At 34.6% G+C, this 18,741-nt stretch overlaps 1 pseudogene; it reads left to right on the top strand.

The window, feature by feature from the left end:
- The first annotated feature begins 15,177 nt into the window (after nucleotides 1-15,177).
- On the top strand, nucleotides 15,178-16,462 carry LOC145797731 (UPF0481 protein At3g47200-like; annotated as a pseudogene).
- The last annotated feature ends 2,279 nt before the right edge of the window (nucleotides 16,463-18,741 follow it).

The following is an 18,741-nucleotide window of genomic DNA, read 5'->3' as shown; positions in this document are numbered from 1 at the left end:
AGATTTTTGAATCTCTGTGGGTATGCTCACAAAAAAAGCACTTAATAGTTGGAGTAGAAAAATAGGTAAAGCCCATGAAGCCCCATGCCTTGTGACTCGAAAAAGCCCTCGCTTCAGTGCCTAAGCTGCGCCTTGCGTATTGTGCCTCACCTCGACTTGTTCGAAGCGCAAGGTTGCGCTTCATTGCAAGCCTTTTAAAACAGTGGCTAGCACAAATGTTGTTCTATTCAGTTTGTGACCAACAAAAGTTGCGTCTAACCTTGTGTTTATATTTTAAGAAAATTGCAAATGAGTGGGGCAAACTAAAATTTGTTTCTCTATATTTGAATTGCTTTGGATGCAAGTCTGACGCCAGCAATGACTTGCATCAAATACAAAATTGACTTGCACCAAATATAAGACAAAGTTTCACCCCATACAATTAGGATTTTTTTTAATCCGTTTTCTAATTGATTTGAGATTTTCTCTCATATTTTTAATAATCGACCAAATTTTAACCTTGCACTACATGTCTAACCATTCTATACTTTTATAAATTACACAAATCTCTTCCCAAGATAAACTATTCAGTGATATCATTTACAAGAGGTTAGCTTAGTTAACAAGGATAAAGATCATAATATATGATTGGTATAGATTCTAACAAAGTTTAGTTAGAGGTTGATTGTGGGGTTGGAAATTGTAAGGGTAATTGGGGAATGAGCAATAAAAAAGTGTGGTTGGAGAAGGAAATTAGAAACGAGAGTTGAAAGTGAATAACAAGAGGAGTGATGCGATTTAGAGGTGAATTTTATTATGCAATTTCAAATTGTAAATTTTAATTTTTATGTCCTTTGAGAAAATCTAATGTAAAAGTATATATATTTAACTTTTATGCTAAATGTAATTTTTATATTTCATACAATTTTTTTGCTCTAAAATGTTACTAATCTATTAGTTAATATTTAAAATAAAATATTATTGATAACACAATTGAAACACGACCTTTAATTTAAATGAAAATATCTTATTCATATAATTTAAACTACTTTTTACTTTTAAATTCTAAAATTATTACTTTAATTTTTAAGATAAAATTTTAATTATTTATTTAAGACCGTGTTTACTGCTAGTATATTTATATGTATGTATGTAAGTATGTATGCATGTTTAAGTTCTTGTGACTCAAATCTGTACTTTTTATTTGTCTTCCCTAATTGAGAAACAATTATTACTTTGGCATCAAACTTGTAAAGAAAGTGTTATCGACAAAGATTCCTAATTCATTCACTTCTTCCATCAAAGAAAGTGTTACCGGTCTACTCAAAGTCAACGAATTTTAGGCCTATTCTAATCCTCTTGGGTTTAGGTATGGCTACATTTTGCATGACACCTCCATATTTGTAGAATTTAAACGAAGGTTTTCGGCTTTTCCAAAAATTCATGCAGGGTCTTTATATAATACCTTATATCACAATAATTATGAGACTATCAAAACCATATCTCAGAAAAATATTCGCAGACTTTCATCAACCAAATTAGGTCTTTTCCGAATTCAAGGCACTAAACCCTATTTGGTCCAACCTGTCACTCTGAAGCCAATAGCCTTACTATTAGGAAACACAGATCCAGTGTTCAATAATCTACTATTCAGAACTTCATAACATGGCCAGTAGTCTTATCACTAGGAATTACTAATTTCTCAGCATGTGGTCAGTAGGCTTTTCACTACTAGGAATCATAACATCTTGACATGTGATCAGTAGTCATTCCACTATTAGGAATCACAACGTCTTGACATAGGATCAGTAGATTCTTTCACTATTAGGAATCATGTCTTAACATGTGATTAGTAATCTGTTCACTACTAGGAACCACAATCTCATAATTGCGTAGCTAGTGATCTAACACCTCTTAGGAATCATGTCTTACACTTATTAGGAGCCACAAATTTAAGAATATATTTGGAATTATAAAAATTTAGAAAATATATTCTCCCACCCCAATGGGTTGTCTCATCTTTGAGTTTAAACACAGTCATATAGCAATCACACGTGCTAATTGACACAAGGATAACATACTAATTGCCTCGGATTAATAACTAAAAATTAGTCACCTTAGACAACGTAACTGCCTTTTTGACAAAACTTTACATTGTTAATTCAGAAATATTATAATGCAATTTTATGATCTCATCTAATCACACTTGATCTTTCTTGATATTCCTTTAAGAACCTCGCAAGGCTTAAGGTTGTTAGGTGGAACATCTTTTGTTGTCATCTCTTGAAGCCATTTCTAAAAACTACAACAGAATTTCAACTATTGTATTTCTCCAGAAACCAAATTAACACTAGGCAATCTCAAAAACTGAAATTTAATTGAAAACTAATCTCCTCACTAACTTTAGAATCAAACAAGATCAAGAAAGTTTACAGGAAGACTGGAGGGGTCACAACGGTTCCACTTAAAACCCAGTTAACTTTAGACAAAACCTTCAAGAGCTTGACTCATTGTCAATGGGAAACAAATTCAAAATTAAGTTTCTAGGGGATAAATCAGGTAAAAAAAACTATTCCAAGCAAATAAAATTTAATACCAGAAATACACCACTCATAAAAGTTAATCGGTACTCCCATAATTGAGCCCATTATTTTTGAATAAAAATCAAAAATATTTTAGCTAATGCTAAAATTTGGTTTCTTCCCCCAAAACCAAAGTACTTCAGAAATAATCAGATTATAACCAAAGACTTTCTCAAAACTTAGTTTTCTAACACTTTTGGGAATAAATAGATTAACCCAAAGACTTCATCAAATCCCAAAGGTTTGCAACCCATGAAAAACCAAATTTGCCTCAGTTGCCATTTCTGAATACAAATCATAAATACCTTTTTAGCCAGAGCTAAAATTTGGTTTCTTTATAGAAAACTAAAACACTTTGGGAATAATAAAATTAATCCCAAAAACTTTTTCAACAAATTCGAAGGTTTATAATTTCTTTTCTTCCCTTTTTCCCCCTCTCACTATGGTAAACTATCACAAATTATAAATTAAAACTACTACAAATTGAAATGCAACTATTACAATTGTAAATTGTCCAAACATGCAAGACTGGAGTTCACGAGATGATCTGTTTAGCCAACACTATACTTCTCCACCTATAATGCTTATCTTTGTATAAAATACATTACAAAACTTTATCCTCGTTCTTGCTAAATCTCCATACTCACTGTTTATATACACACTTAGATACAAGACGAGTTAATGAACTAGTAAAGTGAATATTACAAAAATAATTTCAGCTATAGCTCTCATTGCTTTATTCAAATGGCTATAAATGCATTGTAGTTACAAGAATGTCATGAGTTGCATGGCTATGAATCAAAAATACATATGGAAATATTATGGTCATAATGTTGGCATTCTAATCATCCAACTATGAGCAAATATATTAAATAATAGATTTAAACTTCCATGAATATAAAAATATTTTGGAGTAATTTCCTTGATTACACATCAAACATGAAATGACTCAAAAAATAAATAGAATGAATAAGAGTTAATGTCATTACAATGCCAAGTTATAGCACCATGCGATAATTGTAGCACTTGTGCCTTTTAAAGCTTTTGGTAAATGTATTTGGACCCTTTATTCTATTTTGGGAACCTTTGGTGTTGTTGTACTTTAGTTTTGGAGGAGTACAAATTGATTTAAACTTGTTGGGTTTGGTTGTTCACACTTATTCTTGTCAAAAGTTCCTTAGAGACTTAGAAATTCCATTCTAGGGTCGACCCTTACCTGTTGATGAAGTTCTGGAAGTGTTGCTGGAACATAGGGTAGACACCAGACTGGGAGAGGGTCGACCCTCTTCTGTCTGTGTGTTGGTTGCTGGAACATAGGGTAGACACCAGACTGGGAGAAGGTCGACCCTCTTTTGTCTGTGTGTTGGTTGTTGGAAGATATGGTAGACACTAGTTTGGGGTAGGGTCGACACCTACAGTGCAGTCAAAGCTTTCCCAGATATTTTTTTCCTCTTTGGTGGCGACACCACTGTTGCAAGGGTGGACACCTGCGACTTTTTTTTAGATTTTTCTACCGGTTTGGGCCTACGTTTTGGGGATATTTTGAGTAGCCTAGTACTATATAAGGCCCTCACTTGACCTTTTCTCTCACTTTTTCTTCCCTTTTCTCTCTCTAAACCGTGAAACACCTTCTCTCTCTCTCAAAAGGCACTTTTCACTCAAAGATCCTTAGATCTAATTATTTGAAGACCTCTACTCACCTTGCTCCTTTGAGATAAAGTGTAGAGTTTGTCGAGGGCTTCATTTTGATCGAAGCAAAGTTTGGTTTCTCCTCCGTCGAATTTTGAGTTTTTCTTCCTTCTTTCCCTTCTAAACTTGAGGTAGGGATAAACTACTCATTGTTATGAGTTTTAACATAGATGTTTGTCATTTTGTATAAATGATGGGTTGTGATGATTTTGGGAAGTTAGGGTTTTGAATTTGAAATTACAAGAGAGGGGTTTTCAAGTATTGAACTCTATGTGTATGTGAGACCTTGGAAAATGGGGTTGTTGGTGTGAAATTTATGAAATTGAGCCTTAGGATTAAGGTTTGAGAAAAGGGGGCAACATGTCCAACTTGAATGTAATTCATTAATTTGTATAATTAATGTAGTAGTTCTGGAATATGAAATTGAGTTGGAAATCATGAAATTAGATGGAATTGAGATTGAATGGTGTAGTTAGATTGATTAATCACTCACCTATGAAAATATTGATAGTTTATCTATTTGATGAATTTATTATCTGTTTAGAAATAACTATTTTGGGCTATCGGTGGAGGATAGTCTTGATTGTTGTAGACAATGCATGATGATTAGGGAAAATTGAAACTAATCAAATGGGAATATGTCATTGAATATGACGGTTGGATTAACACATTAAATATATACTTTAATTGATCATTGTATATGATAAAGTGTGTAAATACATTGCATGTATATGTTGTTTGGGAGGAGATAGGGGATGTACTCCAGTGTGTGGGAGAAGAAAGGGGATGTACTCCATTGTTTGGGCGGAGATAGGGGATGGACTCCAGTGATAATTAAGTTGGCCGGAGTGTCCTCGGTGAAAGTCCCAAAATCTTATATACGTTTGCATAACGTAGATGATTGAAGTGTTGAAGTGTTAATGATATGAGTTGTAGTCTCATTTTGGACTGTTCGGATAAACAATGAACCATATCTATGAATTGATTTGGATAATGAAACGGAAAGGAATTGAAATATGGTTGTGAATATGGATTGGTTATGGAAGAGATGTACGTTGGTTTATATGAGTTAAACATTTATCAAATGCTAATGTTTTAGTTAATTCTCATATTATGTTTACCTTATCTCTACTGGGCTTTAGCTCACCCTATATGGGACATCATTTTCAGGTACAGGTGATATGCCGCCTCCAAGGATGTAGCTTGGGAGGTTTAGAAGCTGAACGCTTATTTTTATAATTATCTTTTGTATTACATGTAATTCAAGCCAAGGGCTTAATATGTTAAGACTTAGAACTCTTTTTTGTTGAAACCAAGTGTTGACTTGGAAAGTTGTAAGCCCGTAGGACATTTACTTTTGTTGTCAACATGTAATATTTTTGTAATGAATACTCTGATAAATGAATACATGTTTATTTCTCCTATGTCTATGGATGTCATGAATGATTGGTTTATATGTATTATTTCGAGGGCGTTACAATAATGCAACATAATCATAAGCAAGCACAGTAATAAGACTATTATACTAGAAAAACCAAAACTGTTTCACTAAATTTCTTCCAAAACAAACCTGTTTGGAGATATTTTATACCATTCGAAACCTCCCGACTGGACGAATATCCGAAGTTTTCAAAACGTAAAATCTAGCTCGTTGATTTTTCCAGAATTTAATTAATCAAAAATAACTAAATTTACAAACAAACAAATTAATACGTGGATTGAATCCGAAATAATTCTCCACAACAAAGCAAATAATTAAATTCACAAGTATGTCCAAAAATCCGAAGGTCCAATATTTGTACAATCCATGTTTAGGTAATCCTGTTCAAAACAAAAATTAGTAGTCCCAATTTATTTGTTTTGTTTTGTTTATTTGTATCCTCCTTTCATGCTTAGGTAAACCTGTAGAAAAAGTTAGCTACAAAACAAATAATAAACAAATCAAATAAATTAGAAATAATCTTAAGAAATAAAATTCTTATTTTATTTTATCAACTCTTAAAAACTCATGTAATAATAACCAAATAACTCATGCAATAACAACTAAATAACATAAAATATATTGCATGAATAAATTACTAGAAATAAACAACCCAAATCCAATAACTCTAGGCAATTAAATTAATTTTAGTTCCAAGAGTCACTAGAATAAAACTATAATAAAAACTAAATTGTTTTATTAAAAATTATTTATAAAAATCAATTTTAAGATTGTTGGTATTTTTCCATAATAATACTAGAAAAATATATAAAATAAAATTAAATAAAAATGACAAAACAATTTTTCTTTATTATTAAAGAATGAAATACAGAATAAATTACAAAACTAAAGATACAGGAATGATTGAAATCTGAATATTACAACTTGAAGAACAGGATTATTAGACAAAAACAATTCTGAAATAAAATAATTAATAGAGATGGCAAAGAAAGTAAACCGAAGCTTGTGGTAGCCACAATTTCCTTAAAACAGATTTGCCGCCTCACCGATGAGTGCTAAAGGTATGTCGGTGTTTGTCTCCTAGGATGCGATGGTCGAAACCAGCTAGAGTAGAAGTATCTTCTAAATAGCTTCGGCGAACTTGACAATGGCAACACTCTCTCTCTCTAACAAGAATCAAAGAAAGGGCTAGCAAAAAGAAGATAGAAATTTTTTTCTTTAGTTTAAAAACTATCTCCAACTTTATTATATCAAACCACCATATCATTTCCCATATCAAAAATCTCTCCAAAAACATCCTACTAAGGTGGAGGGAAAAGGCCATTATTTATACAAGTAGGGGAGTCCCTAGCCATGAAGGCTATCATCATGAGGGCCATCAAATGTCATTAACCAAGGCCATCAACTCTAGCCATTAGGGCTAAAGTTACAAAGGTTAAAAACTCATGGCCGCTAATATGGTCATCAGCTCTATCATCAAAAGATGAGAGTTTACAAAAGTCTAAAACTCCTATGTGCTTAATATATACAAATAAATATGTATATAATGATGTTTGAATAATTCAAACAGATGGGTCGCAAAATGGATATGGATGTTGGGTTACAACCTTATCTAATCCTAATCCAAAACACATGTACAAGCTAAGCCCAACACAACACAGCCCAGTCCAAGCTCAAGACTAGGTCCAAGTCCAAGTTTAAGACCAAACCCAGTACTTGCGCAAGTACAAGTACAAGCATAGGCCTAGACTCAGTCCAAATCTAAGCCCAACTTTATTGATGCCCACTTTATGAGACAATTCTCATTCACAACCTATGGTTTCGGTTCATCATTTTTGTATTGTAATCTTTTTACTTAAAAAAATACAACTCCACTCGGACTCACCTCAATTGGCAGTTGGATCCCACTTTAATTTCAAATTAAAGTTGTCGAAAAATCATTATTTTCCAACACTATCCATTTTGACAAGAACCAATAGATCATAGAACGTAAATTTCCCGATGAGTTTGTTTTTAAATGGAATGTTCATTATGATGATAAGTAGTCAATTAGGAGTCGGATAAGCAAGTGGGAAAATAAAAGCTTGTATAAATACGAAAATTGAAACTCATTATCTTGCGCTATTTGTTGAGGAACTAACAAAAAATAAGCTAAGTTGTTTCTCCTCCCAAGCCAGAGGGTTCTTGATGCAGAATGTTTGGTCATAGAGTTTCTGGAACTCATGGACAAACGAGACAAAGGCAAAAGCCACTAGTTAATCTAATGGATCGAGACTTGGATGATAGATTGTCTTATAAAATCTCGTGAGAATGCCAACAAATTTACTCATTCAGGTATCCTGTTCTAGTTGGAAGATTAAGATTTAGATTAATTGTGAGATTTCACCAACAAAGTGACAAGCATCTTGAATATGGCTTTTAAGGGCTTGTTTGGTATCAATTTTATTTTTTGTTTTTTGTTTTCGTTTTTGGAGAACATATAAAATGTGTTTACTGAACTATTTCTAAAAATCTTTTAGACGAAGAAAAAAAAAATCTAAAAACAATCCATATCTTTGGAAATACAAAATTTAAAGTTGTTTTTGAATTTTCAACTTTTTTTGTGTAAAAATGAAAATGATAGGTATTTTTTTAAAATTTTCATTATTTTTGTTTCAGAATAGGTTCTAATTGTTTCCTGTAACGCCCTGAAATAATTCGACATGAACTACCCACATAACTATTACATCAACCACTTCCAAAATAAGATATTAACCATATCCCTTTACATAAGTTCAAATATTTTACAAAAATAATCTCACATGCGGTTATACATTCATTGAGAAATTAGTGCATGAATCTATAGTATGTAAAATCATCAAATCAAAACGAATAAGGCCCTCAAGGGCTTACAAGTTCCGAGGCAATAGCCCGATTACACAAAATGGTCTCTCGGACCCATACACATTAGCCCCTGGCTTTTCAAAATTTTACAAAAAAATATAAGAGCAAAATACTCTTCACAATCACGTCCACGCCGTCAACTTGGCGGGATCACCACATCTTTACCTGCACCAAATCCCATAGGGGTGAGCATAAAGCCCAGTAGAGAATTCTCACAAAGTATATACAGTTATGCATTTTCCTCAACATAAAGAGTAAATGCAATGCCATGCAAAAGTTAATAAATGAAGAAAATATTCATTTCAATGCACTATATCAAAATCACCATGTTCTCAATATTATCTTGTAATCTCATCAATTTCAAACTTCCAATATTAATTCAATAGGGGCGGTAAATACGACACTGGTAATCCCTAGGCTGGTGTCTGCAAGTAGACTCTACGAGTACTACCAAATTGTCATTTTTACCGGTATTAACCGAAAGGCTCGACACCTATCCGCGCGAGTTTCTGGTCTTTTACCATGGACACTCAGGCCAACTTACCAAATCATCTACACCCCCTATCCGGACTTACTACAGTATTTACCCCATACACATTTCCATGGTTATTATTACAATACAATCTTTCTCAATGTAAACATTTTCCAACTCATTTCATGATGTGCAAAATGATAATGAATCAAATGAGAACATGATGCAATGCATAATATTTCATAGCGTTTCTCCGTTTCAAACATTTCTACAACAATATCAATTTACCACTTTTATCATTTCTTCTCCTCAACATTATTTCACAATAACCAAACCATCAATTCATAGCAACAATAACTTTCTCATCATGGTCAAATCTCAACAAGCTAGCCTCTTCAAGGCAATATGTGATGTTCTCAAAATAATTTCTTTAAAATTTTACTACATTTACTTTCCATGGTGCATAATCATTCACCACTTTCCAACAACACAAGTTCAAGCATTTATTAACATGTTAAAATAACTTTTTTTTTTTTTGGTCTCATATATCAAATAGGTTTCCATTTTTACCAAACAAGCTATGAGATTTACTCCCATTTAATCTCTTGACACAAAATAACAAAGAGTTTCATAGGTACATCTCTTACTTGCCAAAATCTCCAATTTCTAGGGTTTTCATCAAAAACCCAATATTTTTCTCATTTCTTGGTGAAAACCCTAATTAAAACATCTTTCTTTAATTAACAAGATAGAACCCTCCTAGATTGACCAACATTTTGAGAGTTTAAAGAGAAATCCTTTTTTAAAGTAAAATCTCTACATTTTGAAATCACAAGCTTGAAATCATCAAAATTAGGAGAAAACTCTTAAATCATCATCAAAATAGCAAAACTAGTATATATAACTCAAGAATCCCTACCTCAAGCTTGTTGATGAAAGATGAGATGAAACCCTAGAGCCAAAATGGTTGATCCCTCACTTTGCACTACACCACAAGGAACCCTAGCTCTTGATCTTTAAGATTTAGAGGAAGACGATGAAGATCTTGGCCCCAAAGTTTGCAAAATCAAAGAGTCTTAGATGTTTGAGGGGTTTTCTAGAGAGAAGAGGGAGGAAAATAGGGTTTAGAGTGAGAGGGAAATGAGCAAAAGTTCAGACCAAAATGTTATAAAAAAATAGGGCTCGAACTATCCAGTTGGCCGCATTTCCGCCGCAAGTGCGGCGGCCCCAACCGCTCGAGCGGTCCACCTCCACCGCTCGTGCAGCGGTCCCAACTGCTCAAGCGGTCCACCTCCACCACTCGTGCGGCTGTTAGACATAATGCTCGCCCAGGAGACTCCACCCTCACCTCACGTGCGGCCTAGCCCACTGATCGTGCGGCCCTTCTCCGCACGTACAGCCTAGGGCCCGGCACGTGCGGCCCTGGCCCAGTTAGCCAAAAGTCCCGCTTCGCTCCCAGGCACTCCGGACTCAACCACGCACCCTTCGAACAATAGAGAGGCAACCCGAAAATGAACAAGGATGAGAACTAAAGAGGAAACATCCAAAACCAACAATTTCCAAAGAAAACGAAGGAATGAAATGCATGACAAAACCGGTCATCACATTTCCAATACTTAAAGGATGAATAAATCACTTAGGTTGGTTTTTGAAGGCAAAGTTTCACATGCTGAATATTGAATCAAAGAATCTAAGTTTCAATTATCAACCAAAGTCATTATAGTTTGAGAATGTTGAAAGACTGTTGTTATCCAAAGTTAAAAGACTTTTCCACCTAACTAATGGAAAATAAAAAATTTAGAAACCCTCGGGATATTGATTCGTAATTATGTTTTAATTTTAAACAGTAAATACTAATCCCAATCAAACAATCAATAACAAATCGGCATAATGATTTAAATGATAAAAACCACGGGCCAAAGCCACAAAACAATCCACTAAGAAGACAAAAAGGAATTACACACGAGTACCTTTAATTACCTAGCGAATCCACACCTGAATTAAACCAACCCGGATGTGCCTCTTTCACCATCGTCTTCACCTCAGAATTGCTTTGCCCAATTGTAACAACCCTCGCCTTACTCTTGTCATACTTGCATACATTCATGCACGATCTTGCCTTGTTATGATAATTTGAAGGTTTTGCCTTGCCTTGTTTTGTTGAGGTATTGCTTGCGTGGTTTTGTCCTTGTTCGGTGTGTGTGTGGCCGAGGTCACCTTGAACTTAGTTCGCCCTTGAACCTTTGTACTTAGAACTGTTTTGGGACCTTGGTCGATCCCCATCTTCACCTCGGGCTTATTGCCGAGATGTCTTGCACTTTGTGAACCTTGTTCGCAGGAAGGTATGGCCTAGGCCGAGATGTGGCACACCCCGGCCAAGGTGTGGCACAGCTTAGTCAAGCGTCGTCCTCCCTAGCCGATGTCTTCGTTACCCTGTTGCCGAAGCTGTGACTTTTGCCGATGTTGTTACTTGCCGATGTGTCTTACCCAGCTTGCTGCATACGCTTTGTCAGAGACTTGTCTTATCTATCAATCACCTTTTGAGTTGAACCAACCCGATAGCGCCACGTGTCCGAGCTGATTGTTAAGACAGCCGGCAGACCTAGAAACAAATCATTTCTTTGTCTCAAATCTTTGTCTTTAGAGAGAGAAGCTCTAGAGAGAAGGAAGAGAAGTTCTTGAGTGAGAGTAAGTCTTCTAAGCTTGATCTTCGTGGTTTGATCCGTTGGATCCGAGTTCTAAAGTAAGAACCTTGATCTGCTTTGATTGTTGTCGTTGATCATCTAGTTGCATTGCATGATCGGATTCGTTTTGCATGTCATGCATTGCTTTGAAGTTGGTTTTGAAAGAGAAAATGGTTTTCATATGTTCTTGAAGAAAGTCTCGTTTTGATCCGAAAGTTTGGAACGAAAATCATGTTTTTGTGTTTGTTCTTGCATGACCTTCTTGTATGGGTACCCAGGTCCATGTTTTGAACTCTTGGCTTGAAAACTCAGATTTTTGTAACAAGTTGTGAACTTGCATCCCCCTTTCAAATGATCTTGTTCTTCATATTCTTCAAAGGGAAACCCAGGTTTTCCCGGCTTTGTTTTGATGAAGCCCTCGGGACCACACCTCGGCAAGGATGTGTTGGACCTCGGCAAAGACCTGGTTGGTACCCAGTCTGTTTTCATGAAACGGGAGCAATGTTTAAACCCCCAGCATGTTTTGCTTTGTTATTGACTTGGATCTGGTTAGGATGCCGAGATCATTTGCATGTATATGAAGCTTGTTTTGAGAATGTGATTTGCCATGTGATTGTAGGACCTTGATCTTTGCTTTGAGCCTACATCTGAGGAGAACTAGGTGAGTGGTGCTTTTAATAAAGCTATGTTACACTATTTTGATAAGTCTTGCTTTGCTTGTTTCGATGAAAGTATTTGCTAAGCATGAATGAATAGCCCTGTTTTGATGCATCAGTATAAGCTTTGTTTTGATGTCATCCTTGAAAGGTCCCTTGTACTGGAGGACTCTAAACTTTCGCAGTACCAAGTGCAAAAGTCCCTCGTGCTGGAGGACTCTAAACTTTCGCAGCACTAAGTATAAAAGGATACGGTCCTTTCTTGGGAGCACTAGAATGTTAAATCGGGCTACGGCCTAAGTGACGAGTGCCATAATGTTAAATCGGGCTACGGGCCTAAGTAACACAAGTGCCATAATGTTAAATCGGGCTACAGGCCTAAGTAACACCAGATCATCGTGTTAAAAGGAGCCACGGGCTTAAGTAACACAAGTCCCTTGTACTGGAGGACTATAAACTTTCGCAGTACCCTTGACTCAATGATTACGGATCGTACAGTCCTTGTTTTGCCACTGGCGATTTACTGCATGGACTTGCTTGTTTTGATAAGCTTGATTCTTGTTTTGCCGATGTAAGTAAGCATCCCTTGAGGCTTGTAAGATTTGATTGATGAATACGGTTCATCCCTTGTTTGATAGAGTTCGATGTGTTTTGCTTTGAAGGAATCTCGGCTAATATCTGTATAGTTTTGGCGTGTTTTGTTTTGAAAGACTTCGACTATATTCATGCAAAACCTTTATTTTTAGTACCATTCACTGAGTATCCAAGCTCACCCTCTCTATATATATGTAGGTGATGAGCAGGACGTCGGCGACGCCTAGAATGTGTTTTTGAAAGCTTGTTTTGGATCCATGATTATGTCGGCGTTATTTTGTATTCACGTCGGCACTTCTTGAAAATTATGCTTCTTGGCTTGTACTCACTGTATTTTGTATATGTCGGCTCGAGAAGCCTTTTGATCAAGATGTAACACATATTTTGCTTTTGTTGTATTCAAGTTGTAAAGATGAATGCCATTACATTGGATCTATGCACTGCTCTTATGGACTACTTGTATCTTAGATTATTGCTTCCGCATTTGTGAGCCCCGTTTATTATACTCTGATCTTGTTAAACTTTTGAAAGTTGGCCTTCGGTAATCCCAGATTACTGGCCATCACGGCACCAAACTACTAGGGGCGGTTTGGGGTCGTGACACCAATGTTGAATCTACAACTCCGATGTCGAATCAATGACGATGAGTCACTCTGGAATCTACCAAAGCTTTTGTCCCAAGTTACTCGAAATTCACCGAAGAACCTCTCTTTTGTGAATGAAATAATAAAAACAAACCCCTTGATGACGTCAATATGATGCTCGTAGATCCATCGATCACTCTCAAATCATCAAGGAAACCAATGTATAAACACCCTCCAATATAGAAAACCTTGATAGCTTTGCTCTCTCAAAATTTAGACAGGGTTAAAACCTAAAAACAGTAAACGGTGCACTTTATAGTAAACAGAGTGGCAAAGACCGCTCGAGCACTCACTTTATCGCTCGAGTGGTGTGAGTAAAAGGCAGTGCAAACATATACACCAAGCACTTGAGTGGTAAAATTTACTTCCTAGAAGTTCTGAATGCAGGCTGAAATACTGAAAACTCCACTTAACTGCTCGAGCGCACAAATGACCGCTCGAGCGGTCAAACAACTTTGACTTCTTTTTGGTTTTGGGGGCATTGCACAAACAAGAAATGCTCAAGATACGGACTAAGAGCACAAACTCCTCTACACAGGCACAATTCGAGTTGGATTTGCATCTAAACACTTATAGTCTCACTGAAACAAAAGAGCAAATAATATTACAACTAAAAGGACTTTCGTCAAACGAGATTGCCAATTACAAAAACCTATCAGAAAACATGACAAATTATGGAACCAATTGATTAAAAGCTTTTTTCTGTTTGATTTTACGTTCATAATAATATTCCCCCATTAATGGCATGATGGTAAGTGCCATTTGCCCCTTGCCTTACGATTCTGGTTTCAAGTTACAAGTATCGGTCTCTCCACAAAAAAATAAAAATAAAAATGAAAAATGAAAAAAAGATTGTCTACCCATTTCCTTTTATTACTATTCCATGATGGCTAATGACATTTGTAGGAAAAGAGTCTCTTTCTAGTGTTTTTGTTACTTTTTCTCATTTGTCCAAGGCCTAGGGTGGTTTGGGCATTGGCTTTTTTAGTGACTTTTTGATGTTTTACGAAAATGCGTGTAGAAAAAGTAGAGAGAAGGGGTTGACTTTGTGTAATAACTTTTTGACTATTTTGTTAAGTTGCCAAACGAAGAGTGTCTATGAAAGTGATATCCCTGATTAAATGGTCGTTAAGGTGTTTGCCCATATAAATTTTAGGCTAGCTATAAAGTTGATCTATGAATAAAAAATAGGTATTTCTTGATTAATAGGAATCTAATAGTTTTGAAGAAAAGTAAGACAATGCTTTCTACCCTTATGAATTCAACTGTTACTGGTTCAATCTATTATTACACTACAATATTTGTCTTTTCTCCAAATGAATTCTGATGCAGGGGAAAGAACGTTTCTAGAGGTAAAATTATTGTATGTTCTATAATATTCTAAATTGGTAATTGTCGAACAAGAAAATAGAGTATAAAAATTGACCAGGACTTGGTGGGTGACATGGACTACCTTAAGTAGGTGGCATATTTGATTTTGGCACATTGGAATTTATTTTTATAACAACTTAGTGTTTTGTTTGGAACAGGGTACTAGATTGCTTCTTAAGTAAATGGCGTGGAGTGGTGGAAAAGATTTTGTTTCGATGAATATTTATGAAATGCTTGAACGTTTCTCCCATCCACCAACGGAGTTTTGTTTATTTAGATTACATGAAGAACTACATCAGTTAGATGACAAGGCCTATGACCCAGAGATTATTTCAATAGGTCCTTACCACCATGGTAAACAAAACCTACAGATGATGGAGCAGCACAAGTTACGCTATTTTCATTCACTTCTTCAAGAAAAAAAATTAGAGACCATAAGAATATGTCGATGCTATTGGATCACTAGAACGAGATACACGTCAATTTTATGTTGAACCGATAAGCCTTTATTCAGATGAAATGATCGCAATGATGGTACTGGACGGTTGCTTTATCATTGAATTGTTGCAGAAGTTTGATATGGAATTCTTGAGAGATGAGAATGATCCTATTTTTAAAAGGGACTAGATTTTTAATAGGTTGCTGCGCGATTTAATGTTATTTGAAAACCAAATTCCGTTCTTTATACTGTGCAAGTTATTTGATATGATTGAGGCAACAAACAACCATAAGAGGCTCATTTATTTGGCCTTGAGATTTTTTAGTGATCTTTTACCAGGCACCGATAAAAGGGAAGATGGAAAAGAGTCACACAGTAAGATCAGTCATTTACTCGGGTTAATACACAGTAACTGGCACCCGTCATTTGCAGGGTTGGAGCCTGTTGAAGATGCCTCGAATAAAAAAGGCAAAGGGAACTGGTGATTCATTCCTAATACAAGAGAGCTCCAAGAAGCTAGAGTTAAGATAGAGAAGTTTGAGGTTACATGAGGTAGCTTGTTTGATATTGAGTTCAAAAGTGGGGTAATGCAGATTCCACCTTTAACCATTGAAGGCAGGACAGAGTCATTCTTCACAAACCTCATTGCATACGAGCAATATAGTCCTGATAACCAACTCAGTTATTTCACTGATTATGTGAAATTTTTAGATTGTCTCATTGACTCTCCAAAGGATGTCAAAATACTTTCTCGTTGTGGTATCATCGATAATTGGTTAGGTGATGATGAAACGGTTTCCAACTTATTTAACAAGATTAGGGACATGGTCTCGGGGACAAGCATGCATTTCTAGTATGCTGATATCTTCAACAGGGTGAACATCCATTGCAGCCAACCCTGGAATCTGTACGGGGCAACTCTGAACCGGAATTATTTTAATAACTCGTAGGGAATGATTGCAATTATGGCTGCTTTGGTATTATTTCTACTCACTTTGACACAAACTGTATTTATGGTTTTTCGTTAGAAATTGTAATTGTCGGAGCGACAAAATAGATGGTCACAACTTATTGGTGAGAGTATCAGTGTGCTCTTCTTTATCGTCTTTAAACTCTCCGTTTGTAATTACTTTGACAATATTCATACACATGTATAATATGTATATGTTTGCTTTGGATATTGATTTGCTCTTCAGTGAATTGTTCTCTTCTCCTCTCTTCCCTTTTTGTTATTCATTCTCTTCTGTTTTGTATCTGTTTTATATATTGATTTGCTCTGGTGGATGTTTCTCTCTCTTTTTTTTTTTTTTTTTTTTTTCATTCTCATCTGTTGCTTTAATATGTAAACTAAATAAATATAGAAAAATCCATCCCTAATGACATGGAATGGACCATGTGAAGGGGCCCTCACTCTCTATCTCTCTCTATTCTTTCTCTCTCACTTTATTAGAGGTCAAAATAGGGATAATGTATTAAAAGATGTAGAACCACTTATTTATGACACAGTTATTAACCCATTCATTTATGTAATTTACTATTTTGGCAACAACTTTTATGCCTTTACAATCCTAATATTTTGGTTATTATGCTAAGTAATGTTAAAGTGTTGTTTGTTATGAGGTGAAGAAGCATAGGTTATGTACTTGTTATATTGGTTGTGAATATTTTGGTATTTTTAACAAATAGGTACAAATAGGCTGGGTGAATTTCAACGATAGAGACAAATAGACTTGGTGAATTTTAACAGATAGAAAAAAGTAGGTTTAGTGAATTTCAACAGATAGATACAAAATTTGAACAAATAAGTTCAAAAAATTTAACAGATAAAAAAAAGTTTTGAACAGATAGGTTAAAATAAAAATTTCGGTGGTAAATGTCCTTCTGACCAACAAATGTTTTTATGGCCCTAATTGTTTTGCCCTTATCCTTAATGACTTACCAGGGTGGAAATATAGATTTATCACCAATTTTTTTTTACTTTACTTTACTTTTTTTTTTTTTTTTTTTTTTAAGATGTACACAACCTAGATGCACTTAAAAATAAAATATTTGTGAAAAATAAAAATAAATACATAAAAATACAAAATATACTGAGGTTTTGTAATTTTTTTTTTGGTTGTATTTAGTGAATGTTTTAAAGAATTTTTTCACAAATATTATACTTTATTTATATTATATGCATCTAAAATCTAAAAACTAAAAACATTACTTAAATATTAAAAAAAATATGAACCCTCCCAAACAAAAAAGGGTTTATTATACTTTCTACCTCCAAATGATCATTAAATTATCTACTTAATCTCAACACTATCGATTGAGTCTATTAAGTTACTAAAGCATATATATCAAAATCTATTTAATTCATAAATTATCGATTGAATCTGTTAAGTATCTAGACTATTTTAGTTCAAACACATTTACACCCTGAAATGATTAAGAAAATAAAATACATGTCCATAATTATTATAAATTAGTAAAATACCCTACATAGTTAGTATTTTGTCTCAAAAAACACTTAAATTTATTTATCTTCAAAAAGTGTTTTATTTCGCTTTGTGTTTAAATTAATATCAAATGCTGATTTATCAGTCTTACCAATAAAATTATATGAGTATTAGATATATTGAAGAAGTAAAATTAGATAATTTAAATAATAAGATTTTGCTACAAATAATAATAAAAAATAATATATTAATTAAATTATAAAAAAAAAACTTAGTGAAAAATTTAAAGACAATCAATTAGGTTTGAATTAAATATTTTAGCCATTTAATAGATTCAATTGATAATTTACAGACTAAATAGACTTTGATTTATATACTTTAGCACTTAAAACTGAATGTATCGAGTGATAATTAAACCTGTTTGATAACCACAATTGATATCACTTAAAAACTTAAGTGCCTCTTAAAATGTAGGTTAAAACTTGTGAAAATTTTAAGTTACTTAATTCTAACTAAATCTACAAATATTAAAAATAAATACCGATATACACTATTAGAAGCTCGCCACCGCCACCGCCACCGCCACCGCCACTGCCACTACCACCGCATTCATCACCATTGTCATTGTTGTCACAAGTACCACTATAATTTTACTACCACTACCACTACCGCTACCACCACTACTACTGTCATGACCTGAACCCGCCCCTAGAGGTTTGGATCATAATCGGCCAGTAATCATGAGATTAACTATGGCCTCAGACAAAAATCAAATCATATTTAACTATATGGGGCTAGAAGCGGAAGCAAAAGAAAAAGATTTGTCTAATGAGCTTGTGCATAAATGGCATGAACAAAAACAT

This window comes from Camellia sinensis, chromosome 8, assembly GCF_055761805.1.
Source record: "Camellia sinensis isolate YWXY chromosome 8, ASM5576180v1, whole genome shotgun sequence".
NCBI classification, from domain to species: domain Eukaryota; kingdom Viridiplantae; phylum Streptophyta; class Magnoliopsida; order Ericales; family Theaceae; genus Camellia; species Camellia sinensis.
Note: the sequence above shows the minus strand (reverse complement) of the source record. Positions and strands in the feature narration are given on the sequence as shown.